Raw genomic sequence first — 22338 nt, 5'->3', positions numbered from 1 at the left:
TACATATGTAACAAACCTGCACGTTATGCACATGTACCCTACAACTTAAAGTATAATAATAATAAATAAATTTAAAAAAAAAAACCCTATCAAAAAGTGGGCAAATGATATGAACAGACACTTCTCAAAAGAAGAAATGTATGCAGCCAACAAACATGAAAAAATGCTCATTGTCACTGGTCATTAGAGAAATGCAAATCAAAACCACAATGAGATACCATCTCACACCAGTTAGAACGGCGATCATTAAAAAGTCAGGAAACAACAGATGCTGGAGAGGATGTGGAGAAATAGGAACGCTTTTACACTGTTGGTGGGAGTGTAAATTAGTTCAACCATTGTGGAAGATAGTGTGGTGATTCCTCAAGGATCTAGAACTAGAACTACCATTTGACCCAGCAATCACATTATTGGGTATATACCCAAAGGATTATAAATCATTCTACTATAAAGACACATGCACACATATGTTTATTGTGGCACTATTCACAATAACAAAGACTGGGAACCAACTAAAATGCCCATCAATAATAGACTGGATAAAGAAAATGTGGCACATATACACCATGGAGTACTATGCAGCCATAAAAAAGGATGAGTTAATGTCCTTTGCAGGAACATGGATGAAGCTTGAAACCATCATTCTCAGCAAACTATCACAAGAATGGAAAACCAAACACCACATGCTCTCACTCATAAGTGGGAGTTGAACAATGAAAACACATGGACATTGGGAGGGGAACATCACACACTGGGGCCTGTTGGGAGGTGAGTGGTTAGGGGAGTGATAACATTACGAGAAATACCTAATGTAGGTGACGGGTTGATGGGTGCAGCAAACCACCATGGCACATGTATACCTATGTAACAAAACTGCACGTTCTGCACATGTACCCCATAACTTAAAGCAAACAAACAAAGAAGCAAAAATTCCTTATAAAGCCTGCGGTGGATATCAAAGTAGTTCAAGTATGGTCATACCTTTCTTACAATGCAGATCAATTGATCATTAAAAATGCCCCCAAAGTATTTCATCTGTAGTTGTCCCTTGAGTGAGCCCTTTAAAATTGTTTCATCAGACATAGGATCACAGGATTTTAGGGCTGGAAGGGACGCTAGAGATTTCCACAAAGATATTATTGTAATAAAGTTAAGTATCTATTATTTGCCCTCCTTCTAAAAATACTGTCTCAAGAGAACCCTGAACATTACACTTACACCACAGCATACTTCCTTGTTTGAACATTTGAAAAATATTCTAAATATGTGGCGTTCTTGGATTTATGCCCAGGATCTTGTCTTTTAGGATAGAAGTTTAGGATAAGTGACACTTCCAATTATAATTTGTCACTGAAGTGGGCCCCTCTAACTCACTTCAATAATAGAGTAGTCACTTCCGGTAGGCAGCCTGGGGATTTCACAAAAGGCTGGAAATGTGCATAGCTGATAATTAAAGTCCTCGTCCATCTGACCTAAATCTTTCTTTGGCTTTTGTGAGATTTTTTTCCCTATACAGGTAAAATCCTATTTTAACAAGCTTCACAAGACACAAAAATTGCTAGTTTTATCCTAATCTCCATAAAAGGGAAACCTACTGTTACAGGGTATAGAGAAGAGCAAACCATTTGTGGTTTTTATTTTTTTGACATGAAGCAAATGTTTATTATTGTACTTTATTTGCTAACAGTACATTTCGCTGGGGATGCTGGGGGTGGGGAGGGTATGTATGTAAGGAAATGTTTTCCCAGCTGGAGCAAAAATGTTTGAAAAAAAAAATATACAGACTTGTCTTTCTTCTAAGTGACTGTACAGAATCCCTTGAAATTTTCAAATATCACTGTAGTATGTGATTTTCCTCATAAAAGCTGTGTTTTGTGTAAAAGAATCATCACCTTCCTAGACTCCCTTCATTTCTGCTCGCTTTCATTGCCAGCACTAGCAGTTGGCTTTCTTTTCAGTTGGCATTTTTTACACTGGAGTAGGAGGCAAAATTATTTTGTCTTCATAGGAGTTCCGGCTTTAAGCTGTAGACACTGAGTGATTGGCTAGGCTCAACGAGTGTAGGTCAATGGGTGTCTCACTCTGTACATCAGCCTGGTAGGGAATGAAGTTCAAATTCACGCCTCAGCAAAACTGCAAATCACTACATGATGCGGACATCCTGGATTTCTCCTAAAGGGAGAGATCTTAAATGTTGTCTGTGAATGCCAAAGACACATTATATTTGAAAATACGTAAATGTTTTCAAAAAGCTAAATTGACATTTTATGAGAATTTAGAAGGAAAAACTGTTTTAGTGAAGGCACTTGCTTTAGAAATTAGAGACATCTTAGCTAAAGCTGTATGTATCAGAGCATCCCTAAAGTCAACAGATCTTGGCTTTGGTCAAGAGGTGGTAAGGACAGGGGAGTGTGACCAACATTGAAAGCCATATTGTTAAAAATTGTAGACAGCTTTTGTGGGTATTGGATAGGTCCTATCTTTTACAAAGTTCCCAAACTACGTATTTCCAAGTTCAATTTTAGCTCTGAGCTCACTATCTCTCTAAAACTCTGTATCTGTCATCAATCTTAGTGGAGTTTTTTGGTTTTACTTATTTATGGGTTTTTTTTTTTTTTTTTTTTTTTTTTTTTTTTTTTTTTTTTTTTTTTGGCAGGATCTCACTCAGTCACCCAGGCTAGAGTGCAGTGGCACGATCTTGGCTCACTGCAGCCTTGACCTCCCAGGCTCAAGTGATCCTCTTGCCACAGCCTCCCAAGTAGCTGGGACTACAAGCATGCACCACCACACCTAACTAATTTTTTTTTTTTTTTTTTTTTTTTAATAGAGACAGGGTTTTGCTATGTTGCCCAGACTGGTCTCAAACTCCTGAGCTCAAGCAATCCTCCAGCCTTGGCCTCCCAAAGTGTTGGGATTACAGGCATGAGCCACCACACCTGGCCCATTCTTAGTGGATTTAATATACACGTAGATGACCATTCCTACATCCTGACCTCTCAATTCCTTGAACCCCTCCCTAACAATTATCTTGTCCTCCATGCTGCTTCGGTCTCTCACCCCAGAATCTCATTACCAACACACCCACCAGAAACTCAATTTCAAACCTCCCACTTTGGGCACCATCTCCTAACTCTCCAGCTCACTTGCCTTAGAATCTCAACTGCAACAATCCCTCAACTTCACAGGGCCCTAAAGTGTAGGGATCTTACCATCTTTTCACTGATTTTCAGCCCCTCAAATATTCACTTCCCTTCTGTCATTAAATTATATGGTTTATCTTATAGCATTCCCTTGCTTACACACTCTATTCCCTTATCTCTATCTTCCTTTGTTATTCTCACCTGACAAAGCCCCAACTTGGTTAAATCCTCCTCTCCATCTGCACTGGATCTGCACTTGTGCAACCCATTGGAACTGGAAAAAAGCATCAAATTCTGCTGATTGCTCCCACTTTACCTTCCAGACCACAAATTTCCAGTGGACCCAAGGTGCTTCCCAGCATCACGTTGTCTTTCCCCAGGCCAGTTACTTTCCCATACTCCCAGATCATGATTTCATACTCTATTAGTCCATTTTCACACTGCAGATAAAGACATACCGAAGACTGCGCAATTTACAAAAGAAAGAGGTTTAATGGACTCACAGTTCCACGTAGCTGGGGAGGCCTCACAATCATGACAGAAGGTGAAAGGCATGTCTCATATGGCAGCAGACAAGAGAAAGGAGCTTATGCAGGGAAACTCCCCTTTATAAAACCATCAGATCTCATGACACTTATTCACTATCACGAGAACAGCATGCAAAAGATCCGCCCCCATGATTCAATTGCCTTCCACCGGGTCCCTCCCAAAACACGTAAGAACTGTGGGAGCTACAATTCAAGACGAGATTTGGGTGGGGACACAGCCAAACCATATCACATATCTTCTCTGTTCTCAAACTTATTACTCATCTGTACTATTTTCATTCTCTGATGATTGCTAACTTTCTTTCTCTTCCATCAAGAAAATGACAGCAGTCAGAAGAGAACTTCAACATGCTACCACCACCAAATCTACAACACTATCTACAGCTTAACTATATTCCCTATCTTCTCTTCTGTTACTATTGAAACTGCCTTTGCAAAAATTGTAAGTGAGAAAATTATGGCAGTGAAAGAGATCTGATTTAATACACCTCCCCCACCCCCATGTTGCCTTTCCCTGAATTATTCCTGAGGTTTTTGGTCAAGCTAACTTTGAGAGACACTCAGGTTACAGTTTAAATGATAGTAGCCCCTCCCCAAAACTCAACCGCCTTTGTAAAGCTAAGGAAAGGCCATCAGACCATGGGGAGGAGAGGAGCCTGATTCTGCTGAAGTGTAGACCTAAATGATTGCCAGCTGTTCCTGCAAATAATATCAGTATTGTAGATTGGTCTTTTGAGATACCTTTTCGGGTTTTTGGCCTGTCTGACCCCCATGGCTCCACCTGGACCTGCCAAACTGCTCCTGTTGGCCCCACCCAGGAACAATTCAGCTCAAGAAGACAACTTTGACCCCCTATTATTTCATCTCCACCCCAACCAATCAGTAGCAAGAACACATTGTATTGCAAATCCCACCCCTTTCCCCAAACTGCCTTTGTAAAACCCCTACCTATGAGCCTTGGATGGGATTGATTTGAGTACTAACTTCATCTGACACGTGGTGTGGCCAGCCTCGTACCTATTAAACTCTTTCTTCACTACAATGCTATGGTCTGTTTTTGTGCGGTGCATAAGAAGAGCTCATCAGGGTATTACACTATAAGTGAACTGTGTTCCTATTCATGACCACTCTTGTTTGCTAACACACAACACACTTGTGTACTGGATCCCTTCCCATCTCACATACACCATGTCAGTAGGGCAGAATTTCTACCACCTCTCTCGCGACTTGATATTTTCCCTCTCCACTGGATTATCCCATGAGTATACAATCCTGCTATTGTTTCTCCCATCTAACATGGCCCCTGGTAGAGTAAATGATAGATGGAGGATGGGAGGGATGAGAAGCCAAAACATACTTTAAGAAGCTTTTGCACAGTTAAGATGGAAAATGAGGTGGGTTGAATTAAGACAGTGGAAATGAGGATTGAATAGGGAAGATAGATACAGGAGACATTTCAGTGACTGAATAGATAGAACTCCAGACTCTGCCTGGGTGAAATACAAATAGAAATGTCATCAACTAAGAAATGGGAAAATTGAGTTGAGTCTGGGGTTTGTGTTAGTTTGCTAGGGCTGCCATAACAAAGTACCACAGACTGTGTGGTACAGAAATTTACTTTCTTGCAGTTCTGGAGGCTCAAAGTCTGAGATCAAGGTTTTAGGTGGGTTTGGTTTCTTCTGAGACCTCTTTCCTCAACTTGTAGTTGGCTGTCTTCTCCCTGTGTCTTCACATGGTCTTCCCTCTGTGCGTGTGTGTCTGTGTCCTCATCTCCTCTTCATATAAGGACATCAGTCATATTCAATTAGGGCCCACCCATGTGAACTCATTTTATTTTAACCACCTCGACAATGACTCTATCTCCAAATCCATTCACATTCTAAGGTACGAGGGATTAGGACTTCAACATATGATTTTTGAGGCAGCACAACTCAACCTACAACAGATTTTATATTGGTTGGGATGTTTATGGGACATCCGGTTGAGATCTCTTATGGCAAATAGGCTAGGGCTGGTGTTGGGAGTCTTCCCCCAAAGAGTAAACAGCAGCATCAATAGAAAGACTATAGAAGAAGAGGAAAGGGCCAAGGATTGAAACTTTTGGAATGCTTGTATTTGATTGGCACTTAGAGATAAAGCATAAGATGTAGCAATTTTAAAAGGGTATCAGAGACCTGCTAATGCAACTAGGAGTAGACTTAACTTCTAGAAGTTAGTAATGGTATATTTCAATAGCTTCCATGTAAACCCCCTCCATGCCATCTCTCAGACTCTGCTATTTCCATCTCAATTATTAAACTTTGGCAGCACTATTTCTTTCCCTTCTTAATTGATTTAGTTCTATTTAAAGAGTATATTATACAGCTAAATGAAAAACTCAGTATAGGTGTTATTTGAAACTCAAAAAGGTGCCATTTGAATACCATTGGCAGATTAATATTCATGACCCACACATACATATACACACACATACCTGGTTATAATACCCTCATACAGTTCTCAGAGGGGCTCTGAAAGATGTGTGGCCTTTGCTACTGGCAGGCCACTGACAAATAACCCTGGCTTTGTATCCAGTGGATCCATGGCAGCACTCAGAGAGCTGAAAAGTACAGGCACAGAAAATGTTTTCACACTTACCACTATATTAGTTCCACTTAATAAATATGTATTCAGCAAGGTTGTGCTTTGTGATAATTTTACCTGGACTGCCACTCAGTGGCCATTTGGAGAAATACCCAGAAGAGAGCTGCCACTTCTGTAAACTCTCCAGTGTTTTCTAGGGAAGGCCAAATGCAAATGCTTGAACTATATTTTACATCCTTTGTTTTTTTAAGTATGCTGAAATCCATGTTAGTGTTACTAAATTTTAAGCAGTAACAGTCAAGGATAGGATTTAACATTCTCATCATGAGTAATTTCCAAGGTTCAGAAGGAACTTGAAGGATTCTTCTGCAAGATTTTTCTCTCTCAAGATCCTCCAAACTCCCCTCCCTGTCATTCCACTGTGGTTCCTTTCTGCCCTTTCCTTGGGGACAGTGTTTCAGTGGTGCACTTCCTGTACTCTTATCAGCCGGCCTGTAATCTCCCACTCAGCTTTTTCTAAACATGGGGCAAAAGGAGAGTATAAGGAGCACTGAAATCAGGAGTCAGTCATAACAAAGGGAAAAACTGAGTTACAGAAGACAATTCTAAAAAGATGACTTGAATGAAAACATTTGATGCAAGGGGGCAAGTCATGAGGCTATAAGGGAAGAGTGTTCCAAGTAGTCTACTCAATATGGCTAGAACAGGGATGGGTGGTAAGGGGGTAGTAGCAGAAAATGAGATCAGAGAGGTAACTAGAAATCAGACCATGGAGAACCTTGTATAATATAGTAAGGTATCTGACTTTTACTCTGAGACAAGAAGCCATTGCAAACAATAAAATTATGGATACTGGTTGTAAAATCCACTCTCAGATTTTTGGGAAACTCCTGCAATGGAATAAGCATTAATAGTTTCAATATAAGCAAGAAAATATATTTTAAAAATCTTTCTTGTAATAAGTGAGTTAAAAACATACTTTAAAAAAGCTTTCACAAAGGTAAAAATTAAGAGGTTTTCATTTAAGTCATCTTTTTAGAATTGAAAACCTCTTAATTTCTCAGCAAGGTAACATTTTCTTACCACCTCTTTGAAGAGTAGGTGCCCCATCCCCTATATTTCTCTCCTACTTTTTATCCAGATAACTTTTTTTTTTTTTGAGAAGGAGTCTCGCTCTGTCACCTGAGTGAATGGACATAGCTAGAAATGAAAATGAAGTTTGGGGAAAATATGAAACTATTTTCTTTATATATATATTTCTTTTTGCTTTGGAATATAAAACTATCTGATTTCAATAATCAGATGAATCCTTACCATTCTCTGCCTGGTGAACTCCTATGTAATCTTTAACAAGTCTGACATCTCCCTGACCATCATCTCCCCCAAGATTGAATTAGTCACTTCATCTGTGATCCACTACTACATGTATATGCCTTTATCACACTATAATCCTACGATAATAATTAGTATTATAATTACATTCTAATTATTACTAGTGGCAGTATTAATTTACATGTAAGGCATTCCGGAATCAAATCTGCCTTATTCATCTCTGCAGCTTCTATGCCTAGTGTAATGCCTGGCACACATGAGGTACTTTAAAAATATTTGGTGAGTGAATGAATAAATCATTAAATAAATGAATTCATGAATTGAAAAACAAAGGATTAAATCTTGTTAATGCCAGATTCCTATGCATGTGAAACAGCTTCTTAAATATCCAAAGGACTACCATGCTGGTTATTGCCTCTTCAGACTTGCAAAGATCAATTTCCTGGACCACCCACTGTACTGGTTTATTACATCCTTTTATCACTAGGAAATGTGAATGAATTGTTTTTCCAGTAGCAGTGATGACTTTGTAAGCAGTAACTGGTAAGTTTTGCTGCTTAGACTACAGTTTAAAAGGAGGCCAGGTTCATGGGCTTGATTTTCACTCAGGCCGGTTCAGCTAATTCTGTAGTCCGCCCATAGAATGCATCCCCAACTCTAGCCAGGGAACTTGTCAGTGTGAGCCAGTTGTTACAAGAGGCTGTCACATGTAAGCCTGGAGAACTTGGTGAAGGCTGTGGATAAAACTGCCTGTCCTGCTGACAGTCTGTCAGGAGTTTCATCTTGGGACAGGACTCCAAGCCCTCCACATTAGGTCTCCTGGCTCCCTGAGAGTGTCAGGTATAAAGAAAAGCTGCCTGGGATGACTATGGGGCTGAGCATCCTTTGGAGCTACTCTCAGCACAGGGAACTGGCACACTCAACTACTTCCACTGCTCTGAAGTGAAGCGCTCAGGCACTATGGACGTGGTGCAGCCACTGGCTACTATGCAGTTTCTTTTGAACAGACCCATCAGTGGCCTCTCTCATCCACCTGACCTGCCTGGCAAATGATAAAGTCTGTCCCGTGGCTGTTTCAAGATGGTAAAGATGTTGCTGCACTAGAATCTGTCACAGATAGAAAGTGTAACATTCCAAAGTCAAATTTGGCTGAAACAAGCAGATAAGTTTAAAGGTTTTGAACAGCCTTAAATGATCATGTCCAGGGGATCAGTCTATCCTCAGCAGGAGGTCATATCACTGAGAGAAAAATGAACCCATTACCAACCCCAACTGGTAAGGGATACAAAACAAGTAAATTCTGAAAAATGAAAATCGTTCCCTTAAAGTAGAAAGCATCATAACGCCGATAGCAAACTATTCCTGCACTATCTTTAGACCAACCAGCAGCAACATGAATAAATAAAGTGCTGTGGGATCTTGCCAGCTTATAACAGGGCTTAAGGTCAGTGAAGCTTTGTCAGACCACAATAGCTAGAAAATCAGAAAGGCATGAACTCTTAGAGGAAAGCAACACAGATCCAGTTCCCTGTGGCATAAATGTAAAGGATCCAAGCAGAGGAACCTAGTAAAATGTGGGGGTTGTGAAGATGAATGAGAGTCAAGCTCACTTAGGACCACAGTCTCAAACAGCTAAGGTTTGTTTCAAATCATGTCTTCTATACACAACTGAGTGAATAATAACTGGAACCTGTAAACATCAGGGGCCGAACCCAAGAGAGAATAGACTACCCCATAACAATATATACTAATTAAATTCAACTTGGTGAGGTTTAGTTCTAATATGACTTAATTCATATTTTGTCTTGTTATTGATCTGTGGCCAAAGCGAAGCAAAGCTCTCTTTACAGCTAGCACATTTCGAAGTGCCACCCACAAACAGGAAAACATACAAATGTGATGTCTTCTAAAGTGCTGCGGTCCCACTATGGCCATTAAAGATGACAAGTATGTGGACTTTGTTGATCTATGGGAATGTGTATGCACAACAATGTTAAGTGAAACAGTGTGTACACATTGATTACATCCCTGCAGGAACCCAGTCTGTACATCAGCCAAGATCACAAGTGAACATGGAGCGACACAAATAGAATTGAATATGCATGACATTCTGAGTCCTTTTTTTTTTCCCAGTAGAGTTGTTTAAGCTCACAATAAAAATAAATGCTACTCAGGAGGCTGAGGTGGGAGGATCTCTTGAACCCAGGAGTTTGAGGTTACAGTGAGCTATGATCACCCCACTGGATTCCAGCCTGGGCAACAGAGAGACCCTGTTTCAAAAAAAAAATAGATACATAAATTTAAGGGGTGAAAAACATTGCTGCAGTTCTAAACTTGTGTAGCTGTGAAGCATGTACTGAAATCCAAGTCTATCCACTCCAGAAAGAGAGCAAACAGTGGAAAGATGTCATAGTGACACAGCAAACAAACGGACCTGCTTAAAAACACAATACTGAGGCAGTGATGGGCCAAAGCAGAATTTTAATGATACTGTAGATTAGCTGGATGTTTTCAAGCAGTATGCATTCTGTTTGAACAGTACTCCCTTCCCAACAACTAAGGGAGATTACTTACTTTTCATACACCTGCACTTCGAATCATGTGTGTAATTATCAGTTTTTCAGATGGATCTGAGGAAGCATTGTGATTGCTAGAGAAGTGTTAGGCCAAAATTTTAAGGCCTTGGCTTTGTCTCTAGAGCAGGGAATAGAGGCCCTCTTAGCCATGAGACCAGAGAGACCCGGAGGGCAGGATACTGCAGCAACACCAAAAACACCGCCTCCCTAGACTCCCTCACTGGCAAGGGGGCAATGGCAATGAAGCCTTGGTTTTGCTCCTCATACTGCTGGAACATGTCTGTCCTCTCTGCAAGTAACCTGGGCAGACACGTGGCTGTACCTGTGCACGAGCCATATAGCACTTGCTTACCTGTTTTGCTACTGTTTTCCCCCACCTTTTGGCCGTTTACCAAAAGCAAACAGGATGGAGAGGAAATACAGTAACCATGTCTGGATTGTAGCTGGTCCTCCCTATTTCATAGCAGTGGCAGTGCCATATGGAGCCTTGCACTGCTTGCATAAGTTGGGATACCAACAAGTAAGGTCTATGTGGTTTCTCCAGGGAAGGCCTTGCAAGATTCTCTAAGCACTTTATCTGAGAGTTGGATTTGGTCAGTTCAATGGAGAGTTTAGGGTGGTGTGGGCTAAGTTCATGTCAAATCTATATACCCTCCCCTTGTTTGTGGCTTAGATCATTTGTGCCATTATTTTCTTCCTACTTTTCCCAATTCTCCAAGGTCACTGTGCTCTGCATCAGAGAGAAGCACTGAAGCACACACACCAATAATAAATCATCTCCCAGCATCATTGTGTAGTAGGTGTTAAGTACACATCTCATAGGCAACTGTAAAACTGCCCAGAATAATTGCTGCACATCTTCCCAGAGCAGTGTTTGTAGGCTTTGTAAACTTACAGGACAAATAAGATGCATCTTCTCTGACCAGCAATGAAGGGAAAGGGGACAAGATTGGGATTTCTGACATCTTTAGGGGAAAAAGGAAACCAATGTAATATCTCTGCCGAGGCTGTCAATGATGGCTCTATACAACAATGTTCTCAGAAATGAAACTCCTCTCCATTGGCTGATCAACACAGCATAAAAATCCAACCAGGGAGGTCCCTGATATAATGCCTGATGGTACTGACAGGCAAAGCCTGACTGTGTGGCACTCCCACATTCAGTCTCATCATCGGCGAATATGAGCAGGGAGGAGGGAGCCTCAGTTGAGGTCTTTATTTTATAGACTATGAGTTCAGTGAGTGGCTGACCTGCACTAATCCAAAGACAGAAATAAAAAACCAAAAAGGAAACACAGCCACTTGTAATGCATGTCCATAAAATGCTCATTGAAGCCTCTGAACCAGGTGACAATTTGATGGACCCTGTCCAAGGGGACAAAGGCAGGAGAAATCGCCTAGAATAATCATCTGACTGGCAACACAGAGCCACGCTGTTGCAGAAACCAGTCCTGACATTTACCCTGGCACAGTTGTTGATGTTGAAGTGAGAATCCTTTGTTCTATTTTGCCGACATGGAGGCTAGCCCCAGGCCTCCAGGCAGACCATTGCAAAGGCTCTCTGGATGGAGACTTCCTGCAGGAGACATCACCATAGAAGGTTTTATTTAGGTAGTATAGTATAACGGCTAAGGTTTATTGAGCACTTATTATGTGCCAACTATTGCAAAAAAGAGATGGCACATTCAAAACAGGTACAGAAGGCGAATTTAATGAGGAAACTGTTTACAAAGGTATAGATGGGGTTAGGGTAACCGGCAAGAGATGATGAATCTAGCATCAGCTGGGAGCTGTTACCACCCCTAGACTGAGGAAGCAAAAGAGTGTGGCCTAGGTCATCTGTGCTTAAAAGCAGCTGTGAGTCTCCATCTTGGAAAAAAAAAAGAAGCTGTGAGTGACTGTGGGGAGAGGGATGCAGCCAAATGCAACCATGAAATAAGGAGAAAGCCAGGTGAATGAATACCCTGACCTCACTCTTCCAATCTCCCATCTTCATGTGGGGAAGCTTAAAACAAAGAGTAAACTAAGGGGGTAATCTCTTTCTCCATTTCTTTATCTGATGGGCACCTTCTGGGCCTGTGCATGTGGTTCAGAAAGCACTGCTACAGGGCTTAAAACAAATAGCACAGAGGGAGATGTGAGCATCCCCCTCACCCCCACCACCTGGAAACCCTTTACGTACCAGGTGAGTGGTTTTATTCTGGTTATGTTTACATGGCTTTAAGATGTTTAATTGGATTAAAGAATCACCACCACAATAGAACTGAAAAAATCACACCCTAAGTACACACACACACACATACACAGACACAAACACAGATGTTAATCATAAAACCTAAAACAACCAAAGTGCCCCCAAATAGGGGAGAAATTAAGTAATTTATGGTTCATCGACTTGATGAACAGTCATTAAAATGACGGCCATGAAGACTAATGAAGACTAGGTAACACCATGGAAACTTGGGTTTGGTGAAGAAACACAATATGGAAATTGCACACATTATTATTATATAAGTAGTCAGAATTTGCTTAGCAAAATAGACTAGAAGGAAATAAACTATCCATCCAACGAATACTTATTGAGTGCCTATTCTGTGCACCGTTCAGAGCTAAGCATTTTACACCTTCTCAAATCCACACACTGATATTATGTGACCCCCATTTTACAGATTAAAAACACGAAGGGGAAAAAGGTTGGTTTACTAAAGCTAGTAAGTGCAGAGCAGAGCTGGGATTTCAAACTGCTTGGGCCCCTCCTTCAGATCCTGGGCTCCTCTACTGCTCTTTTGCCAAATGATAACAGTGGTTGTGCTGGGGTTAAAGAATTCAGATGCCTTCTTTTCTTTTCCAAATGTTTATCATAGTTTTATTTACTTTCAGAATTTGACAAATTGTTTGATTAATTAAAACCAAAATGAAGATTGCCAAGCAGAATCTCAAAGCAATAAAGAAGGCTTTTTAACAATTCTCAAAAGGAAAAACAATAACACAACAACATCTTCTTCAGAGAAAAGGTAAATTTATTGGCCTTCAGGAAATGAGTAAAAAAGGCAGAAAAATAATTTAAGAAGATGCTGGCTCCAGGCAAGTCCCTCACTCCCCACTGAGAAAGAAACAGCTCAAGCTCATCCAAATCAGATAGCCTATAGGAACGGAAGATGTCTGCCTGAGGATGCATGCCGTTTACTTGTTTGCTTAAGTAAGTGATGGTTCCTGGAAACTTGGCAGGGGGATTAGTGCTGAAGGTAGCTGTAAGCAAGACCTGCTCATCTGCATGGTATAATGTGAAGGTCACTGTATTGGAAATTTTAAAAACTTCGTATTTTCCTGATGCCTCAACATTCCCACAAACAGGCTGTGAGCATCCCACCCAGGTGACCAGTTGCACCAAGATCATAAAGCTGGTCCCTGCTACAAAGCTCCTCTTCTTGCCCTCCCCTGACTGTGACTTTCAAAGGCACAAGTGAAATTCCCTTTTGTTTGTATGCTGTACTTTGACTCCCAATAAAAGTACCTGGCTTTGTTCTCCCTCCTCCCATCCCCCTTCCACTCCTACTGGCTTGGTTGAGTCCACTCCATTGGTACTCCTCCCATATGGTCCTCTACATGGCATGCCTCCCTCTCTAGGACCTGTGAGTATAATAAATGCTTTAATTTCAGATGCCTCTCTGAGTGCAATTTCTATGGCCCTGTTGGAGTGATCCTTAAAGACCCCACAAGGGGGCTTACTCCCCCATTTACAACACAGTCATCAATTTAGCAGTTGGTTTCTAAGAATAAGCTTTAAAGTCAGACAGATTTGGGTTTCAACCAGGCTCCAATATTTCACCAGCTGTGTGACTTTTTGTTCAAGTCTCTTGACTTCTTTGGGCTTTGTTTCCTTAATCTGTCAGTCTTCCTCACAAAGTTGTAGGGATCTTAAGGCTTAACGAGATTATATCTATAAAGTCTTTAGAACAAAGTCTGGTATATACTAAATGCTCAATAAACACTAACATCTCTAATTTCCAAGAAGGTACCCCAGATAGAGAATATTTCCCACTGAAAAAAATTAAATTATTTTACCCTAAAATATATTTCTTTGACATATTTTGAAAGGCTATTGCTTAGCCATCTTGACAAGAGTGGCCTTACAAAGCTTAATAAGTCCCCTTCTTTCCCCAGTTAACACAGCTTCTTAAGTGGGGAAAATTTGTATCTGTAGAGAATTCCCATTAATGTAGCCATGCCCCCCTACCCCATGCCTTGCCCCAGATCCAGGGAGAAATTGAAGGTCTGACCCCTTTAAAAGTCTGAAAAGAAACGGATATGCTTTAGATCTGTGTTCCCACCAATCTCATGTCAAATAGTAATCCCCAGTGTTGGGGGTGAGACCTGGTGGGAGGTGAATGGATCTTGGGGGTGGGTTTCTCATGAATAGTTTAGCATTATCCCGCTGGTACTGTCTTCATAATAGTGAACGTGTGAGTTATCCTGAGATCTGGTGGTTTAAAAGCATGTAGCACCTCCCAGCCTTGCTGCCTTGCTTCTGCTCTTGCCAAGGGAGATACCTCACTCCCCGTTTGCCCTCCACTATAATTGGAAGTTCCCTGAGGCCTCCCCAGAAGCAGAAGTTGCTATGCCTCCTGAACAGCCTGTAGAACGATGAGCCAACTAAACCTCTTTCCTTTATAAACTACCCAGTCTCAGGTATTTCTTTATAGCACTGCGAGAATGGACTAATACTGAAACATTTACCGTTTATGCTCTCAAGAGAGGCTTCATATACATAACTAGGCTACCTTTGCAAGTCAAGCCTCTTCTCTCTCTCCCATAACTTGTTTTACCAGAATCTAAGCCCCGACTCTTTCTGTAACCTCAAAATGGTACATAAGTTTCTGTAACTCACTGAGAAGTTGGGTCTTCATCGTGAAGGCTTCCATGTACACATGTTAAATAAATTTGTATACTTTTTCTCCTATTAGCCAATCCACCCCATTTCAGTGATTTTTTGAGAATCTTTCAGGGGTCCAGAGCCTATAGCCCCTAGATCACACAATGAAGACTAATGAAGACTAGGTAACACCATGGAAACTTGGTTTTGGCGAGCAAACACAATATGGAAATTGCACACATTATTATAATAATAATAATGATGTTTCCACTGTAAGAAATTCATGAATCTGAACCAATGTTTATCCCCTCCAGGTATTCCCTTTGGTTATTTTCATTATTAGGCTTCAAAATCAAGGGTGTTGGTGAGCAATGGCCATGGAATAATAGCCTGGCTATGGCAGAAGAGAATGATGACCCCCACCTCTTTCATACCCTGTGAAATTGAAAAGGTAAGGAAAGGAGAGGGTTTTGCTTGCAGTGAATGTGTGGCATGGAGAGGCAGGAACAGGAGAAAATCAACCATCTTTGAGTTAGAGTGAACAGGAAGTGTGAGGATTCCAGGCCTTCCTCTCCATCGCTATTAATACTTCTGGGAAAATAAAAGTAGGCTGTTATATTCATTGGAGAGCCACACACCCAAAGAATAAAATTCTCCAGGAGAATCTGAAATGATAAATAGGGGAGCTTTTCTGCCTTCTCTAAGCTAAGGGACATTTAACAACAGAAGGCCATTAGTTAAGTTTTGTGGTTGAGGATGTGGTCCCAGGAAAAAAACTGCTTGGGTTTTGACCTCTTTGCTGGTTATAAACCAGAGGACTTTGGACAATACATTTAGTGTCTGTGCCTCCATTTCCTCACCTTTGAAATGAGAGAGATAAGACTGTGCATAGGACACTTGTGAGTATCAAATGACTTATAACATTCTAAGTGCCTAATAGAGTGTCCAGCACTTAGTAAGTGCTCAATTAATGATAACTGTTAGTACTGTTACTACAGCAGACCAAAGTGTAAAAAGCAATTTTGTTTAGTTTGAGAAACAGAAACGATTTCACTTAACTGCTTTTAAAATTAAAGTTGAAACCATAAATTCTAGTTACAAGTGATGAAAAGCTTTCTTACATTTCATATTACGGACACATGGAGTAGGAGACAGCAGAGGGGATAAAATCAGTCTGGAAGGAGAACCAGAGAGAACAGCCAAGACAGACAGCAAGGAAAGGAGGAGACAGAAAGGGAGCCATGTGATGAGCAGGTGCTGGGTGTGCAAGTTACCATCACCTCCTGTTTCCCTGAACCCTGGACTTCAGAGGAAGTTGTCACCGCCTTTTGAAATACATTGCATTTTTTGGCTCTTAGAAGTAGTTTTTCTGCCTTTTTTCTAAACCTCAACATTAAGTTCTGAAATATACTTATTTTTTTTCATGAAAGGATGAGGGTTTTATACCTGTACACAGGTGAAGGGATGACTTGGGGTTTAGACGTGTTCTTTAGAAGGTGAAAAATATCAGCAAATTGACAAACTCCATCTGGAAGTCCTTTGGCCATTTGAAAGCTGTCAGAATAACTCCGATCTGGTCTTTGAGGCTGTCTCACTTGTGTTCAGAAGTTTACATGTAGAACACTATGGACCCCTCAAGTTCTTCTGTTCCTGGGAGCAAAGGCAGAGGTGGGCTCCACAGGTCAGAGGTTCTGCCCCTGTTCTGAGCCTCAAACCAGAACATTGCAAAACAACTGGCCACCCTGGGAATATGAATCATTTAAGTGCTTTCCGTCTTTTTTTTTTTTTTTTTTGAGACAGAGTCTTGCTCTGTCGCCCAGGCTAGAGTGCAGTGGTGCAATCTCAGCTCACAGCAACCTCTGCCTCCCGGGATCAAGCAATTCTCCTGCCTCAGCCTCCGGAGTAGCTGGGATTACATGCACCCACCACCACGCCCAGTTAACTTTTGTATTTTTAGTAGAGACAGGGTTTCACCATGTTGCCCAGGTTGGTCTTGAACTCCTGGCCGCAAGTGATCCACCCGCCTCAGCGTCCAAAAGTGCTGGGGTTACAGGCGTGAGCCACCATTCCTGGCCCTGCTTTCTGCTTTCTGCCTTCTGACTTGTTTTGAGGTTTGGAATCTGTGCTGGGTAGGGGTAGGTGGTTGCTAGACCCCCTCTAGGCTTATTCTGCTAGGCCAGAGGCAGCCAGGACTTTGGGTCCTCATGAAATTCTTCCCAAGTCTGTAACACTATGACTGACGATCTAGCTTAGGGACTGGCAAAGTTTTTCTGTAAAAAGCCAGCTAGTCAATGTTTAGGTTTGTGGGAAATACAGGCCCCTTCACAATTAATCAACTCTACTGTTGGAGTACAAAAGTAGTCGTAGACAATATGTAAATGAATAACTGTGGCTGTGTTCTGATAGAACTTTATTTATGGTCACTGACATTTTAATTTTACATAATTGTCATGTTTCACAAAATGGTCCCTTTTTCAGCCGTTTAAAAGTGGAAAAACCATGTTAGCTACTAACACAGGTATACAAACAGAGGTGGTGAGCCAGATTTGACACATGGGTCACAATTTGCTAAGCCCTGGTCTAGCTGTGATATTGAAAATCTGGAATTTGGCCAGGTGTAGTGGCGTATGCTTGTAATACTAGCACTTTGGGAGGCCGAGCCAGGAGGATCACTTGAGGCCAGGAGTTCAAGACCACCTTAGGCAACGTAGTGAGATCCTGTCTCTTAAATAATTTTTTTTTTTTAATTAGCCAGGTATGGTGGTGTGTACCTGTAGGTCTAGCCACTTGGGAGGCTGAGCGCAGGAGGATCACTTGAGCCCAGGATTTTGAGGTTACAGTGAGTGAGACCCTTTCTCAAAAAAAAAAAAAAAAAAAAAATCATCTGAGCTTTGAAAGATGCTGCGGGACAGTGGAGAGTGATGATTCTGAGATCCTGGACTCCACCCCTATGCAAGAAAATTTTACTCCACAGCTGCTTCATTGCATAAAGAGGAATTATCAACCCCTCATTAGATAACTTGAATTCCTCATTGCCCGACTACATCAGATAATTAAAGTGTTAAATTTCTATCAAAGCAATATTAATTTTGCCTTCCAATTCTAATTCCTGTCTCTACTTTTGGAGGTTAATGGATTTGAAGAATGAATGAGGTAAGTTCTATCACCAGATAAATTAGGGACTCACACACTAAGAAACAACTCACTGAACAGAATGGATGGGATTTGAATCAATTTATATAACCAATGGGAAAACATTCCAAAAGCTACAGCAACTAACATGTTGAAAGATGCACATAACTTTCTAGTAAGACATGTCTCAGTACAGACATTAGATGTTTGAGTTATCCTTTGCAAGTAAGTGGGCACAGATCCCCCCACAACCTTCAGGGACCCTAAGTTATGAATCATGTCCTAAGTCCAGCCCTCTCTTCTAATATAGGGGAAATGAAAGCCCACTAAAGGGAAATGAGTTGCACAAGGTCACACACCTGTCTTAGAAAGGGGGAGCTGAAACACTTGGATTTAGGTCCCAAAGAAAAAGGGCAAAGGCTACTATTCCTAGCCTTAAGGCTGGAGAAGGTGGAGAAGAGTACGCCCCATATGGTTAAGGAATTCTCCCCAGGTAGCAGAGTTACCCAGTTTTCACAAGGGATTGGGAGTAGGGTGGTGTCAGGTAGAGAAAGGTATAGGTCAACTTTTTGGATGCCTATTAAGAATGTTTACTCTGATTCAGGAATAGTATTAAGTGTGTTTTATACACCCCATCTTCTTTAAGCCCACAGTTATTCTGAAGCCATCCTCAAAGGGTAACAAGAATTGTGGACAGAAATATAGTTACAATTAAGCATTAATCAGACTGCACTTTGACCTATTTCCTTGTAACTGAAAGTCACATTTGCATCCCCATTGTTCCTATAGATAGGATCTCTGACATCAAAATCATAAGGCTTTGGTTTGAGAATTGCTTATGATGTTTTTTTCAGATCCTGAATCTCAGCGAAACAGATGATGTCAACAATTTGAAGACCCCCACAGAGGAACGGAATCAGTGTGAGGATCCAGTTTCTTCACCTTCCTGTCCCATGACTTTACCCTACACTCTTTAACCAATCGACAATCTCCACACTTCAGCCCACTCCAAAACTCTTAAAACCCTAGCCACAAACTCCTTCAGGAGATGGATTTGAAGTTTCCTCTCATCTCCTTGTTCGGCAGCCCTACGATTAAACCGCTTTCTCTGCTGCAACCCGGTGTGTTGGTGTACTGACTTGCAACAGACCTATTCCGGTATAACTCTACCCTACAAGGTAGATATGAAAATTCCCACTTTATGGATGGTGAAACTGATTGAATGGTACAAGAGACCTACTAAAATAATTTTAAGTCTGGCAGGAAGAGAGCCCTTAGCTATCTGGGGAAGACCAGCCTCAGTAGCTATGGAAAGAGCAAGGTCCATTCAAGCTGTGACAGTGAGACAGCCAAGTGTAAGGGACTTCCTGGCAAAACTCCAACCAGCCTGGCGAAACTCCAACCAGCCGGCATGCTAGGAGGAATGCACATTGGGGTGGGGCCTCAGGAAGTTCATGCCATTTGCAGTGGGGAGAAGCCTGGGCCTTCCTCTTCCTGTGTGGAACCTGGGATTCAAACTGAGAGGCAGGAAGCGCACCAGCAGACACTCTGGCTTTGCGGAGGGTCCCTGTTTCCCCTTTTTTCCCTTTTCACCCAATAAAACCCTGCCTTACTCACCCTTCAGATTGTCTGAAGGCCTAAATTTTTGTGGCCGTGTGGCAAGGACCCCATCTTTAACTGAACTAAGGAAAAGTCCTGCAAAACAGCAAAGGTAGCCTCAGAAGTAGAAGCCTCAGCTTTCTGGTACCTGTGACTGAGCTCCCAGGGCCTGCTCAGGGATGCAACTTGGGGAAGGTTTGGACTGCAGGGCTATTTTCATTCTCATTGTGACCATTATTCACATCCCATTGTACTACACCACTCTATCTTTTCCCTTTCCGTCCTGCTTTTATGACCTAGGGAAGCAAAGGTTCAATTCATAGTACATGACAACCACTAAAACCATGGATATCCAAGCTCTATTCAATGATCAATTAGTGCTTTGTTCATTGTTTAGATTATCTGTGGGGACATGAGAGTCTCACATCTCTTTACTTCACAGAAGCAATGTCCCATAGTGACTAAAAGCGCAAATCCTGGAACAGAGATCCTGGAGCCAAACTTTCTGGGCTTGGATCCCATTCTCACTACCCACTAGCTATATGACCTTGAGCAGGTTACTTAACCTCTCTTTGTTTCCTGCCTTCATCCATAAAAGGGGGATAATAATAGTAGCCACCTCACAGGATTAAATGAGTTGTTACACGTCAAGTACATAGTGTGGACTTATATGAGTTCATTGCTATTGTTATTGACTTCAAGGTTACATCCTGAGTGAGTCAGACTGAACTAGGAAAGCTGCCAAGACAGGTACAAAGGGTGTTTGTGTGAAGGTGAGTGTATGAGGAGTAGGTCGATAGGGAAGGTGAAAACAAGGAGAAAAGGAGGAAAACATAAAGGTCAAGGAGGAGGGAGGAAGAGAAACATAAGGTGGGAAAAGGGATGGACAGAGCCAGGGAAAGGAGCAGGAGAGAGGCAGAGAAATTCAACAGCAAACACTCAGCAATGTGAAACAAGTGAGTGCTTTGAACTACATACTGCAGCAAACATAGAGGTGGTTGATATTAGCCAGGTGATATAATAACAACAATGGCTGCATTGACTGAATACTGTGTCCCAGACTCTGTGCTGGTGTTTTGTAGGTGTTTCTTATTCAATTCTCAGCACACCCTATGAGAATTTTACCACAACCCTTTTCACAAATGAGAAAAGTTATACTTAGGGTGACTAGGTAACATATCAAAGGTCACCCACCTAGTAAGATATACAGAGACCCCTGGATTCAAACTCAGGTCTGTGTAACTCCAAAGTCCATGCTCCAAACACATCCTATGCCTGCCACCCAACCAAGAGTTTTCTGTGTTTGAAATCTGTTGACATCAGATTATACCCACAGATGCACTTCTTTTTTTTTTTTTTTTTGAACATTGCTAGACTAAATTTTATTCAGAAATTTTGTGTAACTAATTTACTATCACTCCACAGATGCACTTCTAACTCACTTAGAATAGCAGTCTAATAAAAATCATAAATATTTGAAAAACTACTAGGTATACCTCTACCTTTTAGGAAATTCCCTGAGAAGACAAATAGTCAAGCCAGACTAAGACATCAGCTGGTCTGGAATACTAGTAGGTTCACATTTTTTGTGTCTTCAAGAAGAGCTTACTGCTGGGGAAAATCTACTGGATGAAGGGAATAAAAAGGGGAATAGAGTATAGGACCCAAACTGCTGGAAGCATTCTCTTTGAAAACAGGAAAATGAACCTGAGTAGAACATATAGCACCGAGATGACAGCTCATATCCTCAGGACACACAGATATCTAGAATGAGAAGGGATTTTTAAAGATGATGAATTTTTTCATTTGAAAGGTGAGAAAACTGCCTGGGCGCGATGGCTCAAACCTGTAATCACAGCACTTTGGGTGGCTGAGGCGGGTGGATCACTTGAGGTTAGGAGTTCGAAACCAGCCTGGCCAACGTTGAAGTCCCATCTCTACTAAACACACACACACACACAAAAACAGGTATGGTGGCACGCACCTGCAGTCCCAGCTACTGGGGAGGCTGAAGCATGAGAATTACTCAAACCCAGGAGGCAGAGGCTGCAGTGAGTCAAAATCATGCCACTGCACTCCAGCCTGGGCAACGGAGTGAGATTTCATCTCAAAAAAGTCTCAAAAAAGAAACAAAGGTGAGAAAACTAAATCCGTGAACGGGGAAGTGCTTCATCCAAGATCATATAACCCGAAGTAGACAGAAGGATGGGAGTAGCAACTAAGTTTCCTGACTGCCCCAGTGACCTCTTTTCCTCCACAGAGCCCGTTGGGTTGAGCAGAATTATTTCCCTCATTTGCCCAAATGAAAGTCTAAGATGGAAGGAAATGTGCTTTTCCCCACCCTGATGCAGGTGTGCTTCCTAGTTGACAAGCCTGAGCTCTCAGCTCATACCAAAGGGATCTGCCCCTGAGTTTCTAATTAAGAAATTATGGAAAGAAAAAAATGCACATACACTCAAATTTCAAGTAGCAGACTTAGGGAAAAGCATGAATTCTCTGGGGCCTTCCCTTACACCTTTTGGAATGTTTATCCTCTTGTTTTTCCCATGTCCTTC

Source organism: Papio anubis, chromosome X (assembly GCF_008728515.1).
Source record: "Papio anubis isolate 15944 chromosome X, Panubis1.0, whole genome shotgun sequence".
Taxonomy (NCBI): Eukaryota; Metazoa; Chordata; class Mammalia; order Primates; family Cercopithecidae; genus Papio; species Papio anubis.
The sequence above is the reverse complement of the archived record's forward strand: the minus strand, read 5'-3'. Positions refer to the sequence as shown.